The sequence below is a fragment of the Globicephala melas genome, unplaced genomic scaffold, assembly GCF_963455315.2.
Source record: "Globicephala melas unplaced genomic scaffold, mGloMel1.2 SCAFFOLD_172, whole genome shotgun sequence".
Lineage (NCBI taxonomy): Eukaryota > Metazoa > Chordata > Mammalia > Artiodactyla > Delphinidae > Globicephala > Globicephala melas.
In genome coordinates this window covers 367,541-381,307 of record NW_027207344.1, presented here as the reverse complement: position 1 = coordinate 381,307, position 13,767 = coordinate 367,541, and the positions used below count along the sequence as shown (strand labels likewise).

Sequence of the window (13,767 nt, the reverse complement as noted above, 5' to 3'; positions counted from 1 at the left end):
CCTGGTAGTTGGCATTGCCTCCCGGGTTCCGGCTGAGTGGCATGAAGGTGGGCGGGGGTGGAGGGTGCTCGGTAGCCTGGACGTCGGGCAGGAGGTGAGAGGGGCGGAGGAGCAGCGCTGAGCTGGGAGCCGGGGCCCGCTGGTCCGAGGCCTCGGCCAGTACCGTGAGGGAGGCGGAGGTGGCCACAGGGCGCCGCAAGGGCAGGATCTCAGCCCATTCGGCCGCCGGGTGCCGCACCTCGTGGGGATCGCGGGAGTAATCCAAGTGTCCCGTGGAGGGATGCAGGCTGCGGTTGGACTCGCTGTGAGCACAGCTGGGGAGGCTACGTCTGTGGGCCGGTGGGGTGTCGCGCTACCAGGCGTCGGGCCGGTAGACCCGAGGCACCAGAGCGGATGGAGGCTCAGAGCCCTCCAGACCCAGACTCCGCCATGGGCCCAGTTGCCGTCCTTTCGGCCCGCGAGCCCCTCGACCTGCACCTGGCCGCCCCCACCGGCGCCCAGCCCCGGCGCCGCCACCTGTGTGCCGGTGTGTCCCTCCACAGCTCCCTCCGACAAAAGCCCCCCACAACCCCGCCCCTCTGGCGTGTCACCGCGGCCGGGTGCGGGAGCGGGATCGAGGGCAGGGGCCGCTTCCCCGGGCCTGCCGGCCACCAGGGGCGGGGTCCTGAGCTCGGCGGGGGGTGTTGGGGGCAAGGGTGGCCTTGCCGGGGCTGAGGGGCCGTGGCGACTCAATGGTGGCTCCCAGTGGCTTCGGGCCAGCTGCTGTCGGGCAGGAGGGCCGGCCCGGGCTGCGGCCGGGCTGCGCCTAGGGCCGCGTGGGCGGGCAGGGCCGATGCCCAAGGGACAGCGGGCCCCGGGCCCTGAAGCCTCCGGGGCCACGTCCCTGTGAGCGACGTGCGGGATCTTGGGCGGGGCGCCAAGCGCCGAAGGGTTTGCTGGGTCACGGCCGCCCTGGGCTGGGAGGTGGTCGCCAAACCCTCCGCCGCCGCCCGATACCCGAGACCTCCGTTGCCCCTGCCTGGGCGGGCGAGGGGGCCCTGCCGGGGCGGGCCGGCCGCCAGGCTGGCGTTAAGGCGCCAGCGCCAGCGAAACTGGGCCTCAAGAGGCCGCCCGCGGCCCACCGCCCCCGTCTACGGCCATACCACCCTGAACGCGCCCGATCTCGTCTGATCTCGGAAGCTAAGCAGGGTCGGGCCTGGTTAGTACTTGGATGGGAGACCGCCTGGGAATACCGGGTGCTGTAGGCTTTTTGCCTCCCGCTCCGCCCGCCTTCTCCTTTACTCGCCCGCGGCGGGGGCCGCCGGCTCCGCCCCCGCCGGGCCCCGCTGCAGGCCCCACCTCCTCAGGCCCCTCCCACCACGGCGCGCGCCGGCGGGGCGCTCCCCGCCGACCCGGCCGGCCAGGCGGCCAGAAGGCGGCCCTGGAAGGCAGGCGCACCCCAGACGCTCCCGGGGTGGCTGGCCCGGACCCAGACTCCGCCGCGGGCCCAGTTGCCGTCCTTTCGGCCCGCGAGCCCCTCGACCTGCACCTGGCCGCCCCCACCGGCGCCCAGCCCCGGCGCCGCCACCTGTGTGCCGGTGTGTCCCTCCACACCTCCCTCCGACAAAAGCCCCCCCCCACCCCGCCCCTCTGGCGTGTCACCGCGGCCGGGTGCGGGAGCGGGATCGAGGGCAGGGGCCGCTTCCCCGGGCCTGCCGGCCACCAGGGTCGGGGTCCTGAGCTCGGCGGGGGGTGTTGGGGGCAAGGGTGGCCTTGCCGGGGCTGAGGGGCCGTGGCGACTCAATGGTGGCTCCCAGTGGCTTCGGGCCAGCTGCTGTCGGGCAGGAGGGCCGGCCCGGGCTGCGGCCGGGCTGCGCCTAGGGCCGCGTGGGCGGGCAGGGCCGATGCCCAAGGGACCGCGGGCCCCGGGCCCTGAAGCCTCCGGGGCCACGTCCCTGTGAGCGACGTGCGGGATCTTGGGCGGGGCGCCAAGCGCCGAAGGGTTTGCTGGGTCACGGCCGCCCTGGGCTGGGAGGTGGTCGCCAAACCCTCCGCCGCCGCCCGATACCCGAGACCTCCGTTGCCCCTGCCTGGGCGGGCGAGGGGGCCCTGCCGGGGCGGGCCGGCCGCCAGGCTGGCGTTAAGGCGCCAGCGCCAGCGAAACTGGGCCTCAAGAGGCCGCCCGCGGCCCCCCGCCCCCGTCTACGGCCATACCACCCTGAACGCGCCCGATCTCGTCTGATCTCGGAAGCTAAGCAGGGTCGGGCCTGGTTAGTACTTGGATGGGAGACCGCCTGGGAATACCGGGTGCTGTAGGCTTTTTGCCTCCCGCTCCGCCCGCCTTCTCCTTTACTCGCCCGCGGCGGGGGGGCCGCCGGCTCCGCCCCCGCCGAGCCCCGCTGCAGGCAGTAGTCAAGGTGGGTTTACCTGCCCGAGCAGGAAGCTTGGGCGATGGCAGAAGTGGGAAGAAACTCTTGAGCACAGGTTCTTGGGATCCACGGAGCAGCGCATGCACATGCGATGGGTGCCTACACAGCTGGCTTGCTTGTCTGTGGGGAAAGGCGAGATGGGTCAGGGCCTGGGTTCCTGAGGGGCTGAGAATCAAGGCAGGGATAGAAGAAAGGGGACAGGCCCACATCCCCTGAACCCACGCCGGCGCCCACTCACCTTTGTGGAAAATACGATTGAAAAGTGCCCGCAAGAATCTCTTCAGATGCCTCCAGAGTTGAGGGAAGAAGGGGAGGGGGGAGGCCGGGAGCAGGGTGAGCCCTGAAATCCAACCCTTGTCCCGGTCACACCCCAGCAGCCCTCCCACCTCAGCCCCTTCAAGACCCCAGGGCTCCCCCAACCGCGCTGCACAGATCCTGCCCTGACCATAGTCACCATGTTGATCCCCACGTTGAGCAAGATGAAGCTGACCGGGATCAGAAGAATTGAGTATCCTTGCTCCTGGCATTTCCTGGGGATGGGGCCAGTGAACGGCTCGGCTCGGTAGTAGTTTCGCTCACCCATGGCCGTTGGTCCCAGGACTGCCTGGGCCCTCTGCCCTCCAGTTTTAACTGGGAGCCAGACTGGGTCATAATGGGGCAGGTGGTGAGGTCACAGTGAGGGAGGGGGATGAAAAGGAGGGCCCAGAGTGGCATTCCCTGGTAACCAGGGTCAGGTAAGCTGAGCCTGGACAGTCAAACAGGGCCCGGTGGCCGGCATACATCCCCTCGAGCGGTCATTCATTCGCTCACCGCCCGCTGACTCACTTGTTCAAATGACACATTGCGTCTCTTGGCCCCTCTTGAGACTAGGAAGACCTTGGCCTCAGAGGCCTGCTGAAGGCCTGGCTGGAGTCCAGAGCCTCAGCCTTCTTCATGCCCTTCACTGGGCCTGGAGCTGGACCTGCCCAGATGTGGAACCTCCCAGTTTGGAAGCAACTTCTTGTATGAGGCTCTCTGTGGACAGGGACAGCTGAGACACAGAGGAGGTGCCCAGAGACCAGGGGTTTGGAGTCTGCAGCTGCAGATGTACTTAGTGCATGGTATAGGACCAGGAGGGGCCTGCTGGCAGAACTGTGGCCACTAAACCAAAGGGACCCTCAGGCCAAGAAGGGGACACTGGCTTCTTATTGCAGGAAGCCAAGCGCAGGGACCCAGGCTGGCAGAAGGAGTGGCGCTTCCAAGCCACAGACCACCAATGTTTCCTGGACTCTGGCGCTCTTTATTCCTCTCTCCATGCCCTGCCGCCCCCTGCCCCTGCCCCCACTTGCTGCTGGTAAGTTCATTTTCCCAGTCTGGCTCCCGTGCAGAGAGGGCCTGGAGGCCGAGGTGGAAGGTAGCAGCGAGTTGGCCCGCGCTTGGCCCTCCTGCGGTTGCCGCTTCAGCACCAGACTGTCATACACCTGGTAGTTGGCATTGCCTCCCGGGTTCCGGCTGAGTGGCATGAAGGTGGGCGGGGGTGGAGGGTGCTCGGTAGCCTGGACGTCGGGCAGGAGGTGAGAGGGGCGGAGGAGCAGCGCTGAGCTGGGAGCCGGGGCCCGCTGGTCCGAGGCCTCGGCCAGTACCGTGAGGGAGGCGGAGGTGGCCACAGGGCGCCGCAAGGGCAGGATCTCAGCCCATTCGGCCGCCGGGTGCCGCACCTCGTGGGGATCGCGGGAGTAATCCAAGTGTCCCGTGGAGGGATGCAGGCTGCGGTTGGACTCGCTGTGAGCACAGCTGGGGAGGCTACGTCTCTGGGCCGGTGGGGTGTCGCGCTACCAGGCGTCGGGCCGGTAGACCCGAGGCACCAGAGCGGATGGAGGCTCAGAGCCCTCCAGACCCAGACTCCGCCATGGGCCCAGTTGCCGTCCTTTCGGCCCGCGAGCCCCTCGACCTGCACCTGGCCGCCCCCACCGGCGCCCAGCCCCGGCGCCGCCACCTGTGTGCCGGTGTGTCCCTCCACAGCTCCCTCCGACAAAAGCCCCCCCCCACCCCGCCCCTCTGGCGTGTCACCGCGGCCGGGTGCGGGAGCGGGATCGAGGGCAGGGGCCGCTTCCCCGGGCCTGCCGGCCACCAGGGGCGGGGTCCTGAGCTCGGCGGGGTGTGTGGGGGCAAGGGTGGCCTTGCCGGGGCTGAGGGGCCGTGGCGACTCAATGGTGGCTCCTGGTGGCTTCGGGCCAGCTGCTGTCGGGCAGGAGGGCCGGCCTGGGCTGCGGCCGGGCTGTGCCTAGGGCCGCGTGGGCGGGCAGGGCCGATGCCCAAGGGACCGCGGGCCCCGGGCCCTGAAGCCTCCGGGGCCACGTCCCTGTGAGCGACGTGCGGGATCTTGGGCGGGGCGCCAAGCGCCGAAGGGTTTGCTGGGTCACGGCCGCCCTGGGCTGGGAGGTGGTCGCCAAACCCTCCGCCGCCGCCCGATACCCGAGACCTCCGTTGCCCCTGCCTGGGCGGGCGAGGGGGCCCTGCCGGGGCGGGCCGGCCGCCAGGCTGGCGTTAAGGCGCCAGCGCCAGCGAAACTGGGCCTCAAGAGGCCGCCCGCGGCCCCCCGCCCCCGTCTACGGCCATACCACCCTGAACGCGCCCGATCTCGTCTGATCTCGGAAGCTAAGCAGGGTCGGGCCTGGTTAGTACTTGGATGGGAGACCGCCTGGGAATACCGGGTGCTGTAGGCTTTTTGCCTCCCGCTCCGCCCGCCTTCTCCTTTACTCGCCCGCGGCGGGGGGGCCGCCGGCTCCGCCCCCGCCGAGCCCCGCTGCAGGCAGTAGTCAAGGTGGGTTTACCTGCCCGAGCAGGAAGCTTGGGCGATGGCAGAAGTGGGAAGAAACTCTTGAGCACAGGTTCTTGGGATCCACGGAGCAGCGCATGCACATGCGATGGGTGCCTACACAGCTGGCTTGCTTGTCTGTGGGGAAAGGCGAGATGGGTCAGGGCCTGGGTTCCTGAGGGGCTGAGAATCAAGGCAGGGATAGAAGAAAGGGGACAGGCCCACATCCCCTGAACCCACGCCGGCGCCCACTCACCTTTGTGGAAAATACGATTGAAAAGTGCCCGCAAGAATCTCTTCAGATGCCTCCAGAGTTGAGGGAAGAAGGGGAGGGGGGAGGCCGGGAGCAGGGTGAGCCCTGAAATCCAACCCTTGTCCCGGTCACACCCCAGCAGCCCTCCCACCTCAGCCCCTTCAAGACCCCAGGGCTCCCCCAACCGCGCTGCACAGATCCTGCCCTGACCATAGTCACCATGTTGATCCCCACGTTGAGCAAGATGAAGCTGACCGGGATCAGAAGAATTGAGTATCCTTGCTCCTGGCATTTCCTGGGGATGGGGCCAGTGAACGGCTCGGCTCGGTAGTAGTTTCGCTCACCCATGGCCGTTGGTCCCAGGACTGCCTGGGCCCTCTGCCCTCCAGTTTTAACTGGGAGCCAGACTGGGTCATAATGGGGCAGGTGGTGAGGTCACAGTGAGGGAGGGGGATGAAAAGGAGGGCCCAGAGTGGCATTCCCTGGTAACCAGGGTCAGGTAAGCTGAGCCTGGACAGTCAAACAGGGCCCGGTGGCCGGCATACATCCCCTCGAGCGGTCATTCATTCGCTCACCGCCCGCTGACTCACTTGTTCAAATGACACATTGCGTCTCTTGGCCCCTCTTGAGACTAGGAAGACCTTGGCCTCAGAGGCCTGCTGAAGGCCTGGCTGGAGTCCAGAGCCTCAGCCTTCTTCATGCCCTTCACTGGGCCTGGAGCTGGACCTGCCCAGATGTGGAACCTCCCAGTTTGGAAGCAACTTCTTGTATGAGGCTCTCTGTGGACAGGGACAGCTGAGACACAGAGGAGGTGCCCAGAGACCAGGGGTTTGGAGTCTGCAGCTGCAGATGTACTTAGTGCATGGTATAGGACCAGGAGGGGCCTGCTGGCAGAACTGTGGCCACTAAACCAAAGGGACCCTCAGGCCAAGAAGGGGACACTGGCTTCTTATTGCAGGAAGCCAAGCGCAGGGACCCAGGCTGGCAGAAGGAGTGGCGCTTCCAAGCCACAGACCACCAATGTTTCCTGGACTCTGGCGCTCTTTATTCCTCTCTCCATGCCCTGCCGCCCCCTGCCCCTGCCCCCACTTGCTGCTGGTAAGTTCATTTTCCCAGTCTGGCTCCCGTGCAGAGAGGGCCTGGAGGCCGAGGTGGAAGGTAGCAGCGAGTTGGCCCGCGCTTGGCCCTCCTGCGGTTGCCGCTTCAGCACCAGACTGTCATACACCTGGTAGTTGGCATTGCCTCCCGGGTTCCGGCTGAGTGGCATGAAGGTGGGCGGGGGTGGAGGGTGCTCGGTAGCCTGGACGTCGGACAGGAGGTGAGAGGGGCGGAGGAGCAGCGCTGAGCTGGGAGCCGGGGCCCGCTGGTCCGAGGCCTCGGCCAGTACCGTGAGGGAGGCGGAGGTGGCCACAGGGCGCCGCAAGGGCAGGATCTCAGCCCATTCGGCCGCCGGGTGCCGCACCTCGTGGGGATCGCGGGAGTAATCCAAGTGTCCCGTGGAGGGATGCAGGCTGCGGTTGGACTCGCTGTGAGCACAGCTGGGGAGGCTACGTCTGTGGGCCGGTGGGGTGTCGCGCTACCAGGCGTCGGGCCGGTAGACCCGAGGCACCAGAGCGGATGGAGGCTCAGAGCCCTCCAGACCCAGACTCCGCCATGGGCCCAGTTGCCGTCCTTTCGGCCCGCGAGCCCCTCGACCTGCACCTGGCCGCCCCCACCGGCGCCCAGCCCCGGCGCCGCCACCTGTGTGCCGGTGTGTCCCTCCACAGCTCCCTCCGACAAAAGCCCCACCCCCACCCCGCCCCTCTGGCGTGTCACCGCGGCCGGGTGCGGGAGCGGGATCGAGGGCAGGGGCCGCTTCCCCGGGCCTGCCGGCCACCAGGGGCGGGGTCCTGAGCTCGGCGGGGGGTGTGGGGGCAAGGGTGGCCTTGCCGGGGCTGAGGGGCCGTGGCGACTCAATGGTGGCTCCCGGTGGCTTCGGGCCAGCTGCTGTCGGGCAGGAGGGCCGGCCCGGGCTGCGGCCGGGCTGCGCCTAGGGCCGCGTGGGCGGGCAGGGCCGATGCCCAAGGGACCGCGGGCCCCGGGCCCTGAAGCCTCCGGGGCCACGTCCCTGTGAGCGACGTGCGGGATCTTGGGCGGGGCGCCAAGCGCCGAAGGGTTTGCTGGGTCACGGCCGCCCTGGGCTGGGAGGTGGTCGCCAAACCCTCCGCCGCCGCCCGATACCCGAGACCTCCGTTGCCCCTGCCTGGGCGGGCGAGGGGGCCCTGCCGGGGCGGGCCGGCCGCCAGGCTGGCGTTAAGGCGCCAGCGCCAGCGAAACTGGGCCTCAAGAGGCCGCCCGCGGCCCCCCGCCCCCGTCTACGGCCATACCACCCTGAACGCGCCCGATCTCGTCTGATCTCGGAAGCTAAGCAGGGTCGGGCCTGGTTAGTACTTGGATGGGAGACCGCCTGGGAATACCGGGTGCTGTAGGCTTTTTGCCTCCCGCTCCGCCCGCCTTCTCCTTTACTCGCCCGCGGCGGGGGGGCCGCCGGCTCCGCCCCCGCCGAGCCCCGCTGCAGGCAGTAGTCAAGGTGGGTTTACCTGCCCGAGCAGGAAGCTTGGGCGATGGCAGAAGTGGGAAGAAACTCTTGAGCACAGGTTCTTGGGATCCACGGAGCAGCGCATGCACATGCGATGGGTGCCTACACAGCTGGCTTGCTTGTCTGTGGGGAAAGGCGAGATGGGTCAGGGCCTGGGTTCCTGAGGGGCTGAGAATCAAGGCAGGGATAGAAGAAAGGGGACAGGCCCACATCCCCTGAACCCACGCCGGCGCCCACTCACCTTTGTGGAAAATACGATTGAAAAGTGCCCGCAAGAATCTCTTCAGATGCCTCCAGAGTTGAGGGAAGAAGGGGAGGGGGGAGGCCGGGAGCAGGGTGAGCCCTGAAATCCAACCCTTGTCCCGGTCACACCCCAGCAGCCCTCCCACCTCAGCCCCTTCAAGACCCCAGGGCTCCCCCAACCGCGCTGCACAGATCCTGCCCTGACCATAGTCACCATGTTGATCCCCACGTTGAGCAAGATGAAGCTGACCGGGATCAGAAGAATTGAGTATCCTTGCTCCTGGCATTTCCTGGGGATGGGGCCAGTGAACGGCTCGGCTCGGTAGTAGTTTCGCTCACCCATGGCCGTTGGTCCCAGGACTGCCTGGGCCCTCTGCCCTCCAGTTTTAACTGGGAGCCAGACTGGGTCATAATGGGGCAGGTGGTGAGGTCACAGTGAGGGAGGGGGATGAAAAGGAGGGCCCAGAGTGGCATTCCCTGGTAACCAGGGTCAGGTAAGCTGAGCCTGGACAGTCAAACAGGGCCCGGTGGCCGGCATACATCCCCTCGAGCGGTCATTCATTCGCTCACCGCCCGCTGACTCACTTGTTCAAATGACACATTGCGTCTCTTGGCCCCTCTTGAGACTAGGAAGACCTTGGCCTCAGAGGCCTGCTGAAGGCCTGGCTGGAGTCCAGAGCCTCAGCCTTCTTCATGCCCTTCACTGGGCCTGGAGCTGGACCTGCCCAGATGTGGAACCTCCCAGTTTGGAAGCAACTTCTTGTATGAGGCTCTCTGTGGACAGGGACAGCTGAGACACAGAGGAGGTGCCCAGAGACCAGGGGTTTGGAGTCTGCAGCTGCAGATGTACTTAGTGCATGGTATAGGACCAGGAGGGGCCTGCTGGCAGAACTGTGGCCACTAAACCAAAGGGACCCTCAGGCCAAGAAGGGGACACTGGCTTCTTATTGCAGGAAGCCAAGCGCAGGGACCCAGGCTGGCAGAAGGAGTGGCGCTTCCAAGCCACAGACCACCAATGTTTCCTGGACTCTGGCGCTCTTTATTCCTCTCTCCATGCCCTGCCGCCCCCTGCCCCTGCCCCCACTTGCTGCTGGTAAGTTCATTTTCCCAGTCTGGCTCCCGTGCAGAGAGGGCCTGGAGGCCGAGGTGGAAGGTAGCAGCGAGTTGGCCCGCGCTTGGCCCTCCTGCGGTTGCCGCTTCAGCACCAGACTGTCATACACCTGGTAGTTGGCATTGCCTCCCGGGTTCCGGCTGAGTGGCATGAAGGTGGGCGGGGGTGGAGGGTGCTCGGTAGCCTGGACGTCGGGCAGGAGGTGAGAGGGGCGGAGGAGCAGCGCTGAGCTGGGAGCCGGGGCCCGCTGGTCCGAGGCCTCGGCCAGTACCGTGAGGGAGGCGGAGGTGGCCACAGGGCGCCGCAAGGGCAGGATCTCAGCCCATTCGGCCGCCGGGTGCCGCACCTCGTGGGGATCGCGGGAGTAATCCAAGTGTCCCGTGGAGGGATGCAGGCTGCGGTTGGACTCGCTGTGAGCACAGCTGGGGAGGCTACGTCTGTGGGCCGGTGGGGTGTCGCGCTACCAGGCGTCGGGCCGGTAGACCCGAGGCACCAGAGCGGATGGAGGCTCAGAGCCCTCCAGACCCAGACTCCGCCATGGGCCCAGTTGCCGTCCTTTCGGCCCGCGAGCCCCTCGACCTGCACCTGGCCGCCCCCACCGGCGCCCAGCCCCGGCGCCGCCACCTGTGTGCCGGTGTGTCCCTCCACAGCTCCCTCCGACAAAAGCCCCACCCCCACCCCGCCCCTCTGGCGTGTCACCGCGGCCGGGTGCGGGAGCGGGATCGAGGGCAGGGGCCGCTTCCCCGGGCCTGCCGGCCACCAGGGGCGGGGTCCTGAGCTCGGCGGGGGGTGTGGGGGCAAGGGTGGCCTTGCCGGGGCTGAGGGGCCGTGGCGACTCAATGGTGGCTCCCGGTGGCTTCGGGCCAGCTGCTGTCGGGCAGGAGGGCCGGCCCGGGCTGCGGCCGGGCTGCGCCTAGGGCCGCGTGGGCGGGCAGGGCCGATGCCCAAGGGACCGCGGGCCCCGGGCCCTGAAGCCTCCGGGGCCACGTCCCTGTGAGCGACGTGCGGGATCTTGGGCGGGGCGCCAAGCGCCGAAGGGTTTGCTGGGTCACGGCCGCCCTGGGCTGGGAGGTGGTCGCCAAACCCTCCGCCGCCGCCCGATACCCGAGACCTCCGTTGCCCCTGCCTGGGCGGGCGAGGGGGCCCTGCCGGGGCGGGCCGGCCGCCAGGCTGGCGTTAAGGCGCCAGCGCCAGCGAAACTGGGCCTCAAGAGGCCGCCCGCGGCCCCCCGCCCCCGTCTACGGCCATACCACCCTGAACGCGCCCGATCTCGTCTGATCTCGGAAGCTAAGCAGGGTCGGGCCTGGTTAGTACTTGGATGGGAGACCGCCTGGGAATACCGGGTGCTGTAGGCTTTTTGCCTCCCGCTCCGCCCGCCTTCTCCTTTACTCGCCCGCGGCGGGGGCCGCCGGCTCCGCCCCCGCCGGGCCCCGCTGCAGGCCCCACCTCCTCAGGCCCCTCCCACCACGGCGCGCGCCGGCGGGGTCGCTCCCCGCCGGCCAGGCCGGCCAGGCGGCCAGAAGGCGGCCCTGGAAGGCAGCCGCACCCCAGACGCTCCCGGGGTGGCTGGCCCGGACCCAGACTCCGCCGCGGGCCCAGTTGCCGTCCTTTCGGCCCGCGAGCCCCTCGACCTGCACCTGGCCGCCCCCACCGGCGCCCAGCCCCGGCGCCGCCACCTGTGTGCCGGTGTGTCCCTCCACAGGTCCCTCCGACAAAAGCCCCCCACAACCCCGCCCCTCTGGCGTGTCACCGCGGCCGGGTGCGGGAGCGGGATCGAGGGCAGGGGCCGCTTCCCCGGGCCTGCCGGCCACCAGGGGCGGGGTCCTGAGCTCGGCGGGGGGTGTTGGGGGCAAGGGTGGCCTTGCCGGGGCTGAGGGGCCGTGGCGACTCAATGGTGGCTCCCAGTGGCTTCGGGCCAGCTGCTGTCGGGCAGGAGGGCCGGCCCGGGCTGCGGCCGGGCTGCGCCTAGGGCCGCGTGGGCGGGCAGGGCCGATGCCCAAGGGACCGCGGGCCCCGGGCCCTGAAGCCTCCGGGGCCACGTCCCTGTGAGCGACGTGCGGGATCTTGGGCGGGGCGCCAAGCGCCGAAGGGTTTGCTGGGTCACGGCCGCCCTGGGCTGGGAGGTGGTCGCCAAACCCTCCGCCGCCGCCCGATACCCGAGACCTCCGTTGCCCCTGCCTGGGCGGGCGAGGGGGCCCTGCCGGGGCGGGCCGGCCGCCAGGCTGGCGTTAAGGCGCCAGCGCCAGCGAAACTGGGCCTCAAGAGGCCGCCCGCGGCCCACCGCCCCCGTCTACGGCCATACCACCCTGAACGCGCCCGATCTCGTCTGATCTCGGAAGCTAAGCAGGGTCGGGCCTGGTTAGTACTTGGATGGGAGACCGCCTGGGAATACCGGGTGCTGTAGGCTTTTTGCCTCCCGCTCCGCCCGCCTTCTCCTTTACTCGCCCGCGGCGGGGGGGCCGCCGGCTCCGCCCCCGCCGAGCCCCGCTGCAGGCAGTAGTCAAGGTGGGTTTACCTGCCCGAGCAGGAAGCTTGGGCGATGGCAGAAGTGGGAAGAAACTCTTGAGCACAGGTTCTTGGGATCCACGGAGCAGCGCATGCACATGCGATGGGTGCCTACACAGCTGGCTTGCTTGTCTGTGGGGAAAGGCGAGATGGGTCAGGGCCTGGGTTCCTGAGGGGCTGAGAATCAAGGCAGGGATAGAAGAAAGGGGACAGGCCCACATCCCCTGAACCCACGCCGGCGCCCACTCACCTTTGTGGAAAATACGATTGAAAAGTGCCCGCAAGAATCTCTTCAGATGCCTCCAGAGTTGAGGGAAGAAGGGGAGGGGGGAGGCCGGGAGCAGGGTGAGCCCTGAAATCCAACCCTTGTCCCGGTCACACCCCAGCAGCCCTCCCACCTCAGCCCCTTCAAGACCCCAGGGCTCCCCCAACCGCGCTGCACAGATCCTGCCCTGACCATAGTCACCATGTTGATCCCCACGTTGAGCAAGATGAAGCTGACCGGGATCAGAAGAATTGAGTATCCTTGCTCCTGGCATTTCCTGGGGATGGGGCCAGTGAACGGCTCGGCTCGGTAGTAGTTTCGCTCACCCATGGCCGTTGGTCCCAGGACTGCCTGGGCCCTCTGCCCTCCAGTTTTAACTGGGAGCCAGACTGGGTCATAATGGGGCAGGTGGTGAGGTCACAGTGAGGGAGGGGGATGAAAAGGAGGGCCCAGAGTGGCATTCCCTGGTAACCAGGGTCAGGTAAGCTGAGCCTGGACAGTCAAACAGGGCCCGGTGGCCGGCATACATCCCCTCGAGCGGTCATTCATTCGCTCACCGCCCGCTGACTCACTTGTTCAAATGACACATTGCGTCTCTTGGCCCCTCTTGAGACTAGGAAGACCTTGGCCTCAGAGGCCTGCTGAAGGCCTGGCTGGAGTCCAGAGCCTCAGCCTTCTTCATGCCCTTCACTGGGCCTGGAGCTGGACCTGCCCAGATGTGGAACCTCCCAGTTTGGAAGCAACTTCTTGTATGAGGCTCTCTGTGGACAGGGACAGCTGAGACACAGAGGAGGTGCCCAGAGACCAGGGGTTTGGAGTCTGCAGCTGCAGATGTACTTAGTGCATGGTATAGGACCAGGAGGGGCCTGCTGGCAGAACTGTGGCCACTAAACCAAAGGGACCCTCAGGCCAAGAAGGGGACACTGGCTTCTTATTGCAGGAAGCCAAGCGCAGGGACCCAGGCTGGCAGAAGGAGTGGCGCTTCCAAGCCACAGACCACCAATGTTTCCTGGACTCTGGCGCTCTTTATTCCTCTCTCCATGCCCTGCCGCCCCCTGCCCCTGCCCCCACTTGCTGCTGGTAAGTTCATTTTCCCAGTCTGGCTCCCGTGCAGAGAGGGCCTGGAGGCCGAGGTGGAAGGTAGCAGCGAGTTGGCCCGCGCTTGGCCCTCCTGCGGTTGCCGCTTCAGCACCAGACTGTCATACACCTGGTAGTTGGCATTGCCTCCCGGGTTCCGGCTGAGTGGCATGAAGGTGGGCGGGGGTGGAGGGTGCTCGGTAGCCTGGACGTCGGGCAGGAGGTGAGAGGGGCGGAGGAGCAGCGCTGAGCTGGGAGCCGGGGCCCGCTGGTCCGAGGCCTCGGCCAGTACCGTGAGGGAGGCGGAGGTGGCCACAGGGCGCCGCAAGGGCAGGATCTCAGCCCATTCGGCCGCCGGGTGCCGCACCTCGTGGGGATCGCGGGAGTAATCCAAGTGTCCCGTGGAGGGATGCAGGCTGCGGTTGGACTCGCTGTGAGCACAGCTGGGGAGGCTACGTCTGTGGGCCGGTGGGGTGTCGCGCTACCAGGCGTCGGGCCGGTAGACCCGAGGCACCAGAGCGGATGGAGGC

General features: G+C 67.9%; 6 non-coding genes across 6 annotated transcripts; all 6 read left to right on the top strand.

The window, feature by feature from the left end:
• The first annotated feature begins 1,128 nt into the window (after positions 1 to 1,128).
• LOC132596333 (5S ribosomal RNA) lies at positions 1,129 to 1,247 on the top strand. The gene has a single exon (XR_009562432.1). It is a non-coding gene; the product is annotated as a 5S ribosomal RNA (ribosomal RNA).
• Positions 1,248 to 2,179: 932 nt separating this feature from the next.
• Positions 2,180 to 2,298, top strand: LOC132596332 (5S ribosomal RNA). Its single transcript, XR_009562431.1, has one exon. It is a non-coding gene; the product is annotated as a 5S ribosomal RNA (ribosomal RNA).
• A 2,696-nt stretch (positions 2,299 to 4,994) lies between these two features.
• On the top strand, positions 4,995 to 5,113 carry LOC132596330 (5S ribosomal RNA). The gene has a single exon (XR_009562429.1). It is a non-coding gene; the product is annotated as a 5S ribosomal RNA (ribosomal RNA).
• Positions 5,114 to 7,810: 2,697 nt separating this feature from the next.
• LOC132596329 (5S ribosomal RNA) lies at positions 7,811 to 7,929 on the top strand. Its single transcript, XR_009562428.1, has one exon. It is a non-coding gene; the product is annotated as a 5S ribosomal RNA (ribosomal RNA).
• A 2,697-nt stretch (positions 7,930 to 10,626) lies between these two features.
• Positions 10,627 to 10,745, top strand: LOC132596323 (5S ribosomal RNA). The gene has a single exon (XR_009562422.1). It is a non-coding gene; the product is annotated as a 5S ribosomal RNA (ribosomal RNA).
• A 933-nt stretch (positions 10,746 to 11,678) lies between these two features.
• On the top strand, positions 11,679 to 11,797 carry LOC132596312 (5S ribosomal RNA). Its single transcript, XR_009562411.1, has one exon. It is a non-coding gene; the product is annotated as a 5S ribosomal RNA (ribosomal RNA).
• The last annotated feature ends 1,970 nt before the right edge of the window (positions 11,798 to 13,767 follow it).